This window comes from Nuphar pumila, chromosome 2 (assembly GCF_984573655.1).
Source record: "Nuphar pumila chromosome 2, dmNupPumi1.hap1.1, whole genome shotgun sequence".
NCBI classification, from domain to species: Eukaryota; Viridiplantae; Streptophyta; class Magnoliopsida; order Nymphaeales; family Nymphaeaceae; genus Nuphar; species Nuphar pumila.
Window position 1 is genome coordinate 83,720,696 of NC_143250.1, and position 16,510 is coordinate 83,737,205.

Here is a 16,510-nt window from a genome sequence, read left to right on the forward strand (position 1 = left end):
ATGAGTTACCATTTTCTTTAGGTGGCTCCCAAATGTCTTAGATCCACCTGTGTGTAGATGGGCTTCGGGCATCTTCGATCGATTTTGTGCAGCCTTCGCAGAGTGATTTCTAAATGCATCTCCCACCCACTTATCGCACATTTCATCCCAGTAATCTCTTCTGATAGTAATAGGACCATGGCCCTTCCACAGTAATGGATCATCTACTACGCCAGATGTTTTTTTTGTTGCAGTCTTCATAGTGTGCAGTATGTCTGCAAATCGATTGGCAGCCACCTTCTGCCACACCTTCCTTGCATCATTTTCTTCCACCGTAGTTGCGAAGCGATTCGAAGCCTACAAATATTTTCAAAAAGTTAGTAGACATTGCTTAAATAAATTAAATATGAAACACATTAACTATGAGGAACAACTGTATACCATGAATGAGGACCACAATCTGTCTAACACCTCCTTTGGGTACTATTTTCATTGAGCAACTGGTCCTGATAGATGTTGAAGAAGTGAATTCCTAATCTCCCGTACTACTTCTTGTGGCTCAAACCTCGTGCTGCACATGAATTGTTACACAGTAAATATCAATATAAAATATTTAAAAGATATGCAATAATTGAAAATAAAATACTTACGGTCGATTATCGATATACACTATTCGAATGAGTCTTCTTGTACCAGTCTGAGAATACCCTGTTTCATGTGTTGGCTGTTGACTTGTGTGATCAACTAGTGTAGGTGGGTCGTGTACAGGCGCAACATCATCTGTAAAAAAATATATTAGAAATTCTCAGAATACGCATTTGAACTAATCAAGCATCCAATTAGTTATATGATATACCTATCACAGGAGCCCATGAAGATGAAGGCTGAGCTTGGCTACTACTGGATGAGCGACCACTATAACTTCCATGAACCATATTCTAACAAATAACATATGCCATACAATACATTCAAATAATTCACATCAAGTATTACAATGCATTCAAGTCATTCACATCAAGCATTGCAATGCATTCAAATAATTCAAATCATTCACATCAAGTATTGCACTAATTCAAATCATTTGTTGCATAAATTATAATACATTCAAATAATTGAAATCATTCACATCAAGTATTACAATGCATTCGAATCATTCGAATCATTCGTATCAAGTATTACAATACATTCAAATAAAATTTTTAATCATTCACACCAAGTATTGCAATACAACTCACATCAAGTATTACAATGCATTCAAGTCATTCACATCAAGCATTGCAATGCATTCAAATAATTCAAATCATTCACATCAAGTATTGCACTAATTCAAATCATTCGTTGCATAAATTATAATACATTCAGATAATTAAAATCATTCACATCAAGTATTACAATGTATTCGAATCATTCGTATCAAGTATTATAATACATTCAAATAAAATTTTTAATCATTCACACCAAGTATTGCAATACAACTCACATCAAGTATTACAATGCATTTAAATAGAGGTTTGTAGTATAAGATTTTGCTCACTAGCTTGAGAATTCTTCCTCGTCACTAGTTTGACTTTCTTCTTCTTCTTCTTCTTCATTGTTTGCTCATCCACTTGGTACATCATTTGGATCGCATTCCTCTATGAATGTTTCATCAGCCAATGGAGATATGACATGCATATCATGCGCAACATCGTGACCATAAGCGAAGTCATAGACATCATCTGATTGATAGTAATCACTGTCTTCAGCTAACTCATCTTCCTGTAACTGATCATACTCGGGGTATAGTTTAGATTTCACCTTGCAAACTGCCCACCATTCATTTCTATCTGACTTTTTTATACTCGGATATAAAGTATAATAAACTTGTTGAGCTTGCGAGGCTAATATGAATGGTTCATATGTTCCAAACCTGGATTTATGATTCACCTCCACAATGCCTGAAGCTTTGTCGAGTCTTGTTGCAGTTAGATCAAACCAATGACACTTGAATATCGTAACCCTGTTATTCATGCCTAAGTAAGTCAACTTCATTATTTCCTCTATAACACCATAGTAATCATGTTCATTTTCACCGTAGCTGCTACCCTTGACACACACGCCACTATTTATCATTGATTTGTTTATACCGTAGTCTTTTGTATGGAATCGATAACCATTTACGATATACCCGTTGTAGCATTGCACAACTTTGGTCGAACCATTTTCTAAATCACATATTCCTTGATCTTTAACATCACCATGGCGAACCTATGCACAGACATAAACAATGATTGTGATCACGATCAATTAAGTAACTTAGTGTTGTTTATAAGTACAAAATTTATGTTAGCTTCTTTACCAACTATTTCAACCACTCCACAAACTTAGTTTCACGTTCTTTTTGTACTTCTGCATCAGTGAGATGTGAAACTTCGCTTTGCAACTCCAGATCAAATCGTCTGCAAACCACAAATACTTATATTACCGAGCCATGTATCCACATATAGAACATAAAAGGATTTATAATTGAGTTGCATATACATATACTTACTCGATGTATGGGTCGATCGCTGAGCAATTAAAAAGAATATAGATGTGTGCTGCATCTTGCTCTCGATCTGTCAATAGCCTTGATCGGCAACTACCAAATGCATGCCCAAGTGGTTGAAATATCGACAACTTGTCAGCTACAGTTACTTGTTCTCCATCATCATTACGGGGCGGGCATGTGTAACATGTTGGAATATGAGGTTCGAAGTACATAGATGAGAAATTTGAAATCTCTTCTAAAGTGTACGCCTCACAAATAGAGCCTTCTACTCTGGCTTTATTACGAACCTTTTTTTTTAGGTCGAACATGCATCTGACAATAATATATATTTCAAATTTTAAATATCTGTCATTAAAGAGACAAATATAAAAAAACATATACCTTTCAAATGGGTACATCCATCGATATTGCACAGGGCCACCAACACTTAGTTCATATGGCAGATGTATGATCAAATGTTCCATAACATCGAAAAATGCTGGCGGAAATATCTTTTCTAGCAGACAAACAGTGATGATGACAGAGTCCTCGAGATTCTTTACATCTGATACAACGACCTCCGATGCGCACAATGTTCTGAAAAATCTGCTCAACTCAGACAATACCCCCCATATAGGTTTGTCTAACATATCATGGAATGCTAGGGGTATCAATCGTTGCATAAAGATATGACAATCATGGCTCTTCAACCCATATAACTGTCCATCGTCAATCTTCACAGCCCGAGCAATGTTAGAGACATATCCATCTGGAAATCTCAGTTGTCTCAACCATTGACATACATGTTTTATTTGATCAGGTCCGAGCACGTACTTCGCCTTTGGTTTCAGTACTTTGCCATTATACTCTTTGAGTTCCAATTCTGGTCTTTTACATATTAATTTTAAATCCATACGAGCCTTCGAATTATCCTTCGTTTTTCCTTTAATATTCATTACTGTATTGAACACATTCTCAAACACATTTTTCTCTACATGCATCACATCCAAATTATGTCGTATCAATAGGGTCGGCCAATACAGTAGTTCCCAAAAAATAGATTTTTTTGTCCAATTGTGATCCTTCCCAAATCCACGGAAGGGTGTAGGACTGCGGGCATCTGTTAATACATCATGAAAGTATCGCAATCTTCTTAGAATCTCTATGCCGGACAATCTTGAGGATGGACCTTTCATTTCAGTTGTGCCTGCTTTAAATGCATTCTTTTGACGTCGGAACGGATGATCGCTGGGTAGAAATCGACGATGGCACTCAAACCAGCAAGGCTTCCTTCCATGCCTCAATCTAAAAGCTTTGGAATCCTCCATGCAGTACGGACAAGCCAACCTCCCATGTGTGCTCCAACCAGATAACATATCATATGCAGGGAAGTCACTGATTGTCCATAGAACAGCGGCCTTCATGTTGAAATTTTGTTTTTTGTGGGCATCATACGTGGTAACACCGTCATCCCACGGTACTTTTAGTTCATCAATCAATGGCCTTAGATATACATCAAGATTTTGGCCAGGTGAGGTCGGACCAGGGATCAACAGAGACAAGAAAAGATTTGGACATTTCATACACAAGCTTGGTGGAAGGTTGTATGGAGTTACAAATACTGACCAACATGAGTATGGAGTTGATCTACCCCCAAATGGATTAAATCCATTTGTACATAGACCGAGTCTAACATTTCGCACTTCCATTGCGAAGTTCTGATGAGTACGATCAAAGTGCTTCCAAGCTTCAGCGTCAACAGGATGCGTGATCTTGTTTTCATCGTGTCAAACTTTATTTGCATGCCATCTCATGTGTTTAGCTGTCCTTGAAGACATATACAATCGCTGCAATCCAGGAGTGATAGGAAAGTAGCGGAGCGACTTGTATGAAACTTCCTTTGATCTCGTGCTGCCATTGCCTCTTGTCTTTAGCTTGAACCGAGGATGCCCACATGACGGGCATGATATGTCGTTTTCCTGATTTTTGAAATACAACATGCAGTGATTTGGACAAGCATCAATCTTTTTGTAATCCATACCTAGAGCGTTGACCATAACTTTCGCACGATAGAAACTTTGTGGCAATTTCTCATCTTTGGGCAACATACTCTTCACAATCATGCACAAACGGTCAAAACATGATTGACTCAAATTATACTCGAACTTCAAATTCATTAGTTGAAGAACTGCAGACAAGATAGTGTGACTCTTACAACCGTTCCAAAGTGGCTCATCAGCATCTCTAAGTAAATCATAAAATCTACTAGCTGCATCGTTTGGTGATTCTTCATCTACGACAGTTCTTACATCACTAGAACTCATAGCAGAACCCAGTTCTGTTCCTGCGGCATCAAATATCAAATCCGTATATGGATTATCGTGCACCACATTCACCCGTGCATCAAAATCGTTTCTAAATTCTTCTCCATGAAACGTCCAGTTCTGATAATCACTTACAAAACCCTTCCTGTATAGCTGATGTCTAACGCTATGAGGTTCTACAAATCGATTATTCTTATAAATCTTGCAGGGACACCTAATCTGACCTGTGGGATCCACTGTACTGACACTTGCGGTTGCAAATTCAATAAAACTGTCAACACCATCCATATATTCATGCGATAACTCATTGTTCACTATCCTACGGTACATCCATTCACGGTTTGCAGTCATTCTGTCGTATGATGTTACGAATAGTATCCTAACGAATTAAAAGAAAATAATCAGAATGCTACGATGAAGAAAATATCAAATTTATCATGCAATATACTATGTCAAACAATAACAAGAATTTCGATACATGCATTGATAACTTAATATTTTCATGTGCAAACTATTAATGACACGATACAATCATTTGAAGCATGCTTTTATTATAAAATTTCACATGGAAGTCAAAATCAATTTGAAAGTAACTACATGCAAGCATGAATATAATTACATCAAACATTGCAATACATCGTAATCATTCATATCAAACAAATGACAAACATGTACCTGCAGCAAACACACTTCAATATCTCACTAACTACTACCATGCTTAGCATGGACTCCGTACTCCAAAAATAAGAACACTTCCATATTCATACATTAAAATCATGCTCAGCATGATCTCCGAACTCCAACAAAGCAACCCTAAATATCAACAACTAAGTGAGTGTGTGAACAATAAAGTGTTACATCTAATAAATTAAATAACATGTGATACACTTGCATCACTTACTCACCAGGGGGTATTTACCCAATTTGCATTGTTTTTGTCACTTACCACGGGTGGCGAGGCACAAGCGAGTTCCGTTGAAAAATCTGCACAAAAAAACACTGTTTTAAAATGAAGTCACCATGAAAAAAAAGCTGTTCTGGCAAGGGGTCGACTCCCTTACGGAACATAGGGGGTTAACCCCCTTACGGAACGTAGGGAGTTAACTGACCCCCTGTTCGGGCAGCGGGTCGACCCCCAGCCTATTACGGCAGGTGGTTAACCCCCTGCCGGGGTCGACCCCCTGCCTGGGTCGACCCCCTGCCGGAAAGGCAGGGGGCAAGGGTCCCCTGCCGAAAAACGCAGGGGGTTAGCCCTCTGCAATAAACGCAGGGGGTTAACCCCCTGCCGGAAAATGCGGGGGTTAACCCCCTCCGTTTTCCGGAAGGGGGTTAACCCCCTGCCGGAAACGGCAGGGGACGCAGGGGGTTAATCCCTTGCGTTTTCCAGCAGGGGGTTAACCCCCTGCGTGAACCGAGAGGGGGTTAACCCCCTGCCGTTTCCGGCAGGGGGTTAACCCCCTACGTGAAAACGGGGGTTAACCCCCTGCCGGAAACGACAGGGGGTTAACCCTCTGTGTGAACCGGGAGGGCGTTAACCCCCTGCCGGAAACGGCATGGGGGCGTCGGGCGTCCTTTACCTTTCTCTGGGCGGCGAACGTTGGGACCGGCGGACGGTGGGACCGGCGGACGGTGGGACCGGCGGATGGTGGGACCGGCGAACGGCAGGAGCGGGACCGGCGAACGGCGAACGGCGGGAGCGGCGAACGGTAGGAGCAGCGAAAGAAGAAAAGGAAAAGCTGTCTGGGATTAGGGTTATTCGAAAGTTAGCGACGGATTAATTCCGTCGCTAAGCCAACGTAAAATCAAATTTACGAAAATAGCGGCGGATTATATTCTGTCGCCACATCCGTCGCTAAATAGCGACGGACTAGATTCTCTCGCTAACGTCGTCGGTAAATGGTGTGATCGTAACGACAAAACAGTCTGTCGCCTAGTCCGTCGCTAATTAGCGACGGACTAGGCGACAGACTATCTTTCGTCGCTATTTTCATAAGATTCATTAATTATAGCGACGAATATTTGTCGCTCGCTAATCCGTCGCTAGTTAGCGACGGAATCTTTCCGTCGCTAACGTCCGTCGCTAACAACGTATTTTCTTGTAGTGGTACCTCCAGTGAAGACGACGATCCATGGGAATGTTTTCGGGATGCACCAAAGGGACATGCTCATAGAACCATATTATCAAAAGGACTTTGCATCTAGAAAAGAGTGTATCCTGCCTATAACAAAACAGCCTTAGGCCCTAATGCAGGCAAGCCTATAGTGCCATGCCCAAAGAAAGGTGTTTGCCTTAGATGAACCACACCTTCAGTAGGTTCACAAGCCTGAGGTCGGTTATCTCACTGGCCTCACCGAACAAGATCAAAGCAATGGTAAAAAATGGTGAAGGCCCCATAAAGATTCTGCCTCCAGCAATCTACTAAGTTGGTGGAAGTTGTCATCACACTAAAATCATGCCACAGATCCTTCAAGTATAAACATGGAACTCCCCTTAGGCTCACCAAGTCCCAATCGGCCTTCCTTATGAGACTACGAAGAGCCATCTTGTAATCATATGCCCCATGTTGAGAATGAATTGCTCAGGCACTGATCTGCATTGGGGAGGAGAAAAGAGCCTTAGAAGTTCAATGGTCTTATCCAAAGTAAATGATAAACTCACCAGAATGTGTTCATTCTTGGATTCCATCTCTTTGCCATAGTCATGATCAAGCTCCCATCCATCTGGAAGTCCTTCAAAAAAACAACCCGATGCAAGTTAAAATCCTTCAAACATTGATGATGATGAGACGAAGTCCTCAGCCCATCCGTTGTGCCACTCTGAAAGCTTCAATATTGGAAGAACTTGATTGGTGTTCTAGCAAAAAGTAAGCAAAATCACTAGAATAATGTAAAAAGGGAGCAAGGTTGATGCTAAAAAATGATGAAACATGTGGTTTTTAATAACCAGTGTGTGTTCTCCCCTGAAGACGGCCGTTAGCTACATCGCATGTTCGGGGGGTCTCAATGAGCGCCACGTATGTAAGCACATGGGGCTCGTATCCCCATGTTTGTCAGCATCAGTTAGTGTCAGAGTCTGGTGCGGTTGCAAAGACTTAAGTACCCTTTCTTGCTATTCTCGCCATGAAATGACGGTTCGAAAAAATGACAAAAATATCCTCCATTCAAAAAAAAAAGGAAAACGATGGTTCAAAAAAGGACAAAAATATCCTCCATCCAGAAAGTCGAGGATGATGTTAACTCTTCAAAGTCCAAACAGCGAAACAAACCTGAAACACTCTCTCTTTCTTTTCCGTTTGAACTTTTCGTCGTCATCTTCTTCCTTCTCCGTGAAACACTGTATTAAGGGAGGCAAAGAGTTGACTATCCGATGGTGATCGTCGTTCTCTTTCTGCTAACAGTGGTCGGAATGCTGCCCTCGTCCAGCGGGCAACCGACTGTGGCGGCCCCTCTACCGCCTTCGAGGGACACCTACAACAGAATCTTCCTCCAGTACACCTACAACGGAGTCTTTTAAAGTACAATCCGTTTACCCCTACATTGGCAATACTTTCGATCAGGGCTATGCCTTCCAGGCCACCCTGACGCTGCTCAACACGGGCGTTCTCACCCTCAAGTCTTGGTGGGCATTCATCGGGTTCTGACACTGCGAGGTTCTCATCTCGACCTTCGGCACCGTTCTCTCCGATAGGACCCACCTCCCCACCAAATCAATGGCAAATCGCTATGTGTTTTTCATAAATTTCTATATCGAGTAGCGATTTACGAAAATCGTGTAGCAAAAATAAATAGAAAATCGCTATGCGATTTTCGTAAATCACTAAATCAAGTATTACGAAAATCACGTAGCGATTTACGAAAATCACGTAGCAAAAAAAACAGAAAATCGCTAAATTGAGTAGCGATTTACGAAAATTGCATAGCAAAAAAAAAAATAGAAAATCGCTAAATCGAGTAGCGATTTATGAAAATCATGTAGTAAAAAAAAAACAAAAAATCACGGGAAAGGATGTTACGAAAACCTCGAGCAAGAAACAACCGAAGGAAACAGATGAGTGTCATGATCAAACAAAACACTTTATTGCTCTTTTTCGACAGTTACAAGAGGGAAAGAAAAGAAAGAATTTATACAAGGCCCTAAAAAAAATTTGTTCTGGGGGGCGCTGCCCCCTAGAGACCCCCCCCGCCCGTTGACCGCACAGCGGGACCCGCGTTGGGGGGAGCCCCTAGACCCTCCTTCTATAAGGGAAAAAACTCTAAATCAAGCTCCACAACTCATCAAGTTAAACCATGCTACAATATAGGATCGTCTGTTGGATGTGCACAGAGGCAGTGTGCAGGTCAGTCGGTGCTTGATGAAACAGTGTAGAATCGTCTGCTGGATGTGCACAGAGGCAGAAAGAGAAGGGAGAGAGTGAGAGAGGGTTGATGTTCATGGCCTTCTTCAAGGGGGATTCCTTTCTTAGATAATTCTACAGTGCAGGGACTGGGTCTTAAATAACCATCTTCGGGGTACTTAAGTCTTTGCAACCGCTCCTTTTCTAGAATCGTCATTTTTATGGCACCAATGGAGGAAAGGGTACTTAAGTCTTTGCAACCGCATCGGACTCTGACGCTAACTGATGCTAACAAACATTAAGATATGAGCTGCATGTGCTTACATATGTGGCGCTCATTGGGACCCCCAAACACGCGATGTAGCTAACAACCATGGGGGGGGGGACATATAACCTGCTTCGATGCAGAAGTGCAGGAAGAACTCTAACAAAAGGAAAGAAAGTGTGAATGGCTCAGACTGGGCGTTCAGTTAAAAAACTGCTGCAGTGTTTGACAACAAGTGCACCACCTATCGCTAGACATGACAGCCTATCGTCAGACAGGTTCTACCTATCGTCAGACACCCCATTTTAAGAGGAAAGTTGCCTAAATCTGGCCTACTTGTTATTAGACAAGAAAGTTTTTAGGCTTGTCGTTAGACAAGAAAGTTTAAACTTCTCATCAGATAAAATTAAAAAAAATTGGATTTGTCATAAAAAAAAAGAATTTGGAGTTTCCCAGCAACAAAATCAAGAAACCTTTATATATGTCATCAGAGCTCCACTTGTTATTAGACAAAATAACTTGTTGTCCGACAATGAAACTCATCTTGTCATCATACCTGCCTTTTGATGGATAACCTTTGTCTTTTTTCTTATACATTTTCCCATTTATTCACATGCATTTTTCATTAAACTAACTTGTTTTCTTTCATAGTTAGAGCCCATTTGTCCTAGTAGGAAACCTACCCAATCCCATAGTGGGACACAAACTGATGAAGCAATCTAAAAACCCATAGTGAGTGTATTCATTACCATGTTAACTCATGGCTTTTTCTAAATCCCGTTGCCACATGTGTCAAAATGGTTTTTCCAACTTTTCAAAGAAAGATTGTCTTACATATCATCTCTTTTCCAAAATGACTCTTATTCTTCAAAAAAAAAAAATTCTAAGCTATCGGTGCAATCTTATGCAGCAAGGCCCTTGTTTCGTCTCTTGTCGATCATGATCGACAAAGACCCTCACTCATTTATAGAGTCTAAGGGTGGCCCCTCGCATAAAACAAGGTACCAAATTAGTCTTTAACCTAGTGTCGTTCAACTTAGACCTCTCTGTCTATATAGAAAGACATCATAGATAGACCCTCGTGTTAAGATAAATATTTGCATTCACATCTTCGTCTTTTGTTTAAAAGATCTTTTTTCAAAATGGATTTGATCTTAGTGACGATCTTATCATTTTTTAAAATCGATGTGTTTACTTTTTTATCATCAACCAAGTTTTACACGCTCAATAACAAAGATAAAAAATATGTAGAAACCCTAATTTTGACCTACTTATCTTACATCAAGGGTTATATTTTGAAAAGCCAGTCGCCTCAAATCTTTTTAGCCTACTCTCAACTTTTACTGTATTTCTTGCCAAAAAAATAGCATCCTCAAGATTTGAATCCCAAAATAAGTTTGGACTAAAGAGTCTAACTTTCAAATAGGACAAAAATTAAGTCATTTTGATATCGGAGGACAAAGTTATAGTCAAAACAAGTCGATTTGTTTGACTGAAAACCTATTTTCAGGTAGGGTCTACTTTAAGTATGATTTTGATCCTCAAATCGATTGGATTTGTTTTTTACTCAAAAGATTATATAAAGTAGAGGATGTTATCTTGTTAGCTTTCTAACACACCACACTGCATCTCAAAAGGATGCACAGTTAGAGAGTTATAACCAAAACAAGTTAGCCTGTTAGAGTAATTTTGTTGGTTCTGTTTGACAAGTTAGAAAATCTAACTTGTCATTAGATATTGTCACACCTGTCCTCAAGGACCTGTGAATTTTTGTTAGAAAAGATGAATTTTCATGAGACAAGGGGCTAAAACTTTGACTTGTCATTAGACTAAATCAATTATTGTATGATATTTTCAACCTGTTATTAGACAAAATTAGACTAGTTGAGAATTTTGACTTGTCGTTAGAGAGTTGCCCATTTTGGCCTGGAACACACGTGAAAACAAAGATAAGGCATATCCCACCTTTCAAAATCATAAAAAATCATGGTTAAGGCTTTCCTAAATGAAAAACAAGCCCACCCAACCTTCCTTAAATTGATTTTACCCAATTACCAAAATATCATTTAAGATAAGACACCCAGCTTGGGCCAATTAGGGCTTGACACCTCAAATAGCCAACCAATCTGATACAGTTGTTGCACAACAGCTGGATCTAAATATCTAGACCCAAAACTTATAGAAACTGAATCTTGGATGTGAGATTCAAAGTCTAGGATATGCCTTAAACTCTATAAATAGGGGTCTACCCCTACTTTAAGAGAGAGAAAGAGAGACTTGAGGTGAGCCTAGACTTGAGTACAGAGACCTTGCCAGACTAAGCCTAGCCGAACCCATTTAACTTAGTTCTAGGCCCCTAGAGTTAGCTTCGTAGGTCTACCCTGTCAAACCTACATCCATAAAGCTCTAGCTCTGCCAGATTCTTCCTGTGCTTGTCAAGCCGTCTAAGAGGGCTACTTAAGCTCGTTGTGAGCACTCTCTCTTTGATTTTTCTTTTTTTATTTATTTATCATTTTAGTTTGGTTTTATCTTATGTCTTGCATTCCATTGTGTTCTTTTCCATCTTTGGTGGTGTCTAACACCACCAGTCTCATTTTGTATTTCCAGAAGCCCACTGGAATGTGTGCACAACCCGAATACATGAAGATCCGATCTTGTTGGAGTTGATTCCTCACCACTTGAGGAGGAAATATGTTCAACTTGTAGGCCAAGTACCCACACTTTCACAAAATCTAATTTCAAAATCTTATTTCTTTTTTTAAAACATATTTTTGGTGGAAAATCAACACATCCATAACATGTTTGCATTCAAAGGCTATTTGGTGAAAGAATGAGGTGTTGTTATTCCCTCAATGCAGCCATGGCACCCTGGATCATTGCTTCCATTGGATTTGGTTCCACAGTCTCCATTCTTTGGTGAGACCCACTAGACTCTATTATTTCTTGGTGATAGAAGAGTTGGGTGTCTGGTCAAGGGTAGCACAATCGTTCTACTCAGCAAAAAGTGAGAAAATATGAACTTCCCATGATGAGATTTTATGGAAATTAGATAGGTTACAATCTTTGACCCATATCGACCACTATTTTAAAATTTTGGTGCATAAGTGGGGTCCACTGTTGTTCAAACTTAAAGAGCCTCTTTGACTTGAAATCGGACCCCATTGGACCACAATCGGACCATGATTGAAAATGGTTCTCAATGACATGAAGCCTTAAATGTTTAACATAAAGTCGAGAAAGTGATTGAAGACCAAGGTTCGGTCAAGCTTGCATAAGTAAGGGTTTGCTCTCTTATTAGATAAGAATATCTTTCACCAATGAGGGGAAGGTCTACTTGTTGGTGCAAAACCAAAAGAGAACACTACTTACCGAAAGCTGCCATCGTTAGGGATCCACTGTCATTTCCTTTGTACTGATTATGTCAATGCACACTAAATGATTCTCAGTCATTTCTTTAACAACAAAGTACTTTAACTTCATGTGTCAACATGAAGTTGAGCTCTTGTTATTATTCGAGAAGGACATAGCAACTTTATTATCATAAAAGATCTTCAGTAGTTTCTTAATAGAGTCTACAATCTCAAGACTCGTAATGAAGTTTTTTGTCCAAATGACTTGAGATGAAGTATCGCATAGAGCAATACATTTCACCTCCATGCTATGTGTTGCAATTATAGACTGCTTTGCGCTTCTTCATGAGATGACATCACCTATTAGTAAGAAGATATATTCAATAGTAGACTTTCTACTATCGAGACATCCTCCTAAATCCACTTGAGAGTATCCAATGACCTCTAGGTAGTCAACATATAGTCCTTCATTTCTTGCAAATAGTGCATGACCTTTTTCGCTGTCTTCCAGTGCGTGATACCTAGATTAGACTAATATCTACCAAGCATCTCCACAATAAATGTGATATCTAGTCATGTGTAGGTATGCACGTATTGCAAACTTTAAACCGCTGAAGCATACAGAACGCTTGTCATCTGAGCATTCTTATTATCATCCTAAAGACAAACCTTTAGACTCAATTTATCCCCTTTTATTATGAGTACAGATCTAGGAAAGCAATTCTTCATTTCATATCTTTTAAGAACCTTAAGAATATAGGATTTTTGAAAGAGGCCAAGGACACCCTTAGTTCTATCTCGCCGGATCTCTGTTCCAAAAATATATACGGCCTCACCCATGTCCTTCATATCAAAATGAAAGAAAATAAAATCTTTTATCTCATATAGCATACTCAAATCATTAGTTGCAAGAAGAATATCATTAATATATAAAACCAAAATTATGAACTTACTCTCACTAGTTTTAAGATATATGCATTAATCAACAATGTCTTCAATGAATACAAAGTTCAAAATCACTTGATTGAACTATTTATACTACTAGCAGGGGGCTTGTTTAAGTCAATAAATTATTTTGTTCAATTTGTAAACTAAATTATTTGAGTCATTTACACTGAAAGCAGGAGGTTATTGCATATATACCTCCTCTTCCAAATCCTCATTCAGTAAAGTCATTTTCATATCCATTTGATGTAGATCTAAATCAAAATGAGTTACAAAAGCCATGATTATTCTCAGTGATTCCTTAGTTGAGACATAAGAAAAAGTTTTATTTTAATCAATGCCTTCAATTTGTGTAAATCCCTTTATAATGAGACTAGCTTTGTGTCTGTCCACTCACCCTTTGGAGTCTGTTTTGGTCTTAAAGACCCACTTACGACCAACAAGTCTTACTTTATCAAGTTGAGGTGCAAGATCTCACACTTGATTCTTTGCCATATAGTCAAACTCTTCTTTCATGGCATTGATCCAATGTATCAATCTTTTTCTTTCAATAGCAATTGCAAAAGATAAGATAACATTATCAATGTTTATAAAATCGTTAGGATCTCATAAATACACTATATAGTCTTGATAGATAACAAATTTTCGGATCCTTGTGGATGTCTATATATGTGCTACAGGTGGTTTCCTACCAATCCATAACTCATAAGGAGTCTTTTGGATAGCCTTCGTAAGAACTTTATTAAATATATGCATTGTTGTCCTAAGAGCTTCACCCCATAAGGTCAAGGAAAGGTTTATGTGATTTAACAACACTCAAACCATTTTCAGTAAGCACTATCAGGCATGGTGTATTAAGATACAATGCCTTATTCTCTTAGAAACTATGCTAATGACTCTTTCTTTTGTCTTATCTCAGTAAAATGACTATGATATTCGTCACCTCTATCAAACCTAACAACTTTTATAATTTCACTAGTCTATTTCTTTACTTCTTTCTTGAAGTCCTTAAAAACCCAAAAGATTTCAGGTTTCTCATATAATAAGTAGAGATACATATACTGTGGAGATACATATACCGTGAGTAATCGTCTTTAAAGGTGATAAAATATTTTTTACTCTTGTAACACAAAAAAAGGTTTGCAAACATCTGTATGCACAAACTCTAATTTTTCATTATTGCGTTTGATATTTTTCTTATATGTGTTAGACTGCTTAGCCTTTATACAATCAACACATAGTTCTATATTCGTGAAATCAAGGGATCCAAGAATCCCTTTTTCATAAGTCTTTGGACTCTCTATTTCAAGATATCGCCTAACCTTTGATACAATTATAAGCTTGGAGTTTTCAAAATTAAATGCAAACCCAAACTTATCAAGTTTTAAAATAGAAATGAGGTTCTGACTATAGGATAAAATAATCCAAAATTGCAAAGAGTTGACAATGTGTACCGTGACACTAGAATCAATCCACCAACTATATAATAAAACATGGATTAAATTGCACTCATAAGAAAGGAATGACTCTTTACCTCTATTCTTGAGTAATTTCTTATGCTTCAGGCAGTCCACATTATTATGTTTTTTCTTCTTGCATAAGAAACACTTTATAGAAAACCTCATATTTGGGATTTGACTTTCATCTGAGAGTTGAAACTTTTTTCAGAGGTTTTGTTCTTGTCCTTCTTCTTGAAAGAAACCTTTTTTACCCCTCACTTATATTTTTTCTTATGAGAAGCCATATGTGCACACAACACCTTTTCACCATTCAATCTTTTTTTCTCTTTAATACACTTGGTCAAGAGGTCATTAAAGGACCACTCATCATTATATGTATTGTAAGATATATTGAAGGGTTCATATTCAATAGACATTGAGGTCAAAATTAAATGAACTAGAAAAGAGTCTAAAATGGCAAACTTCATGCTATTCAACTGAGATGTAATGTTTTTCATTTCTAAGTTGTGTTGTTGGATGTGACTATCACTTGAATATTTCATAGACACCATCTCGGATATAAAAGTACTAGCCCTAGCCTTATTAGAATTGACAAATTAAGCCTCAATGACTTCAAGAAATTCCTTTACTGTCCTGCAGTGAGAGATGTAAGGCCCATGATATTTCTGAGATAATGTAATATATGATGTGTTTCAGTAGATAAATTTTTTCGTATGATTATGAGGATTTTTCATAATATATATATATATATATACCTGTTGATGAGCGAGGTACAAAATTGCGTAAGTAAGATATACAAAGTGACAAGAATATAATTTATGATGAATCAATTTCTGAGAATCCTAAGTTAAATTCATAATATATATATCTAGTCCTTGAATTTAGGACCCAAACGAGGAAAAACTCTTGTTATTTCATGTGAATTACTGAAAAGCGTACATCGATAGAATATGGGTCATAACGAGAGCAATTTTCACAATAAATAAAAATTTAAAGATTTTGCTTTGAGAATTTAGTTGTAATTGAAAATTTAAACAAGAATTTATCTTAAAATTTGGTTAAAATCAAGTGTGTAAATAAAATTTTAATTATTGTTCATTATTTCGTTTTAGCCTAAGGTCCAACTAAGGGGTTGACCCAAGCCCTTAGTCAACCCTTTTTCTTTTGCTTTGGATGATCCTAACCACGAAGACCAGCTGGTCAAGTTGACCAGCTGGGGCAGTGGCAATCTCATAAGAAATGGAGCAAGATCAAAAGGGACGGCCACGATTGGTCCTACCCATAGCATTGACCTCATGATGATGTATGGGGCATCATCATGAGGGTGGGGCGCCCCTCCAAGGC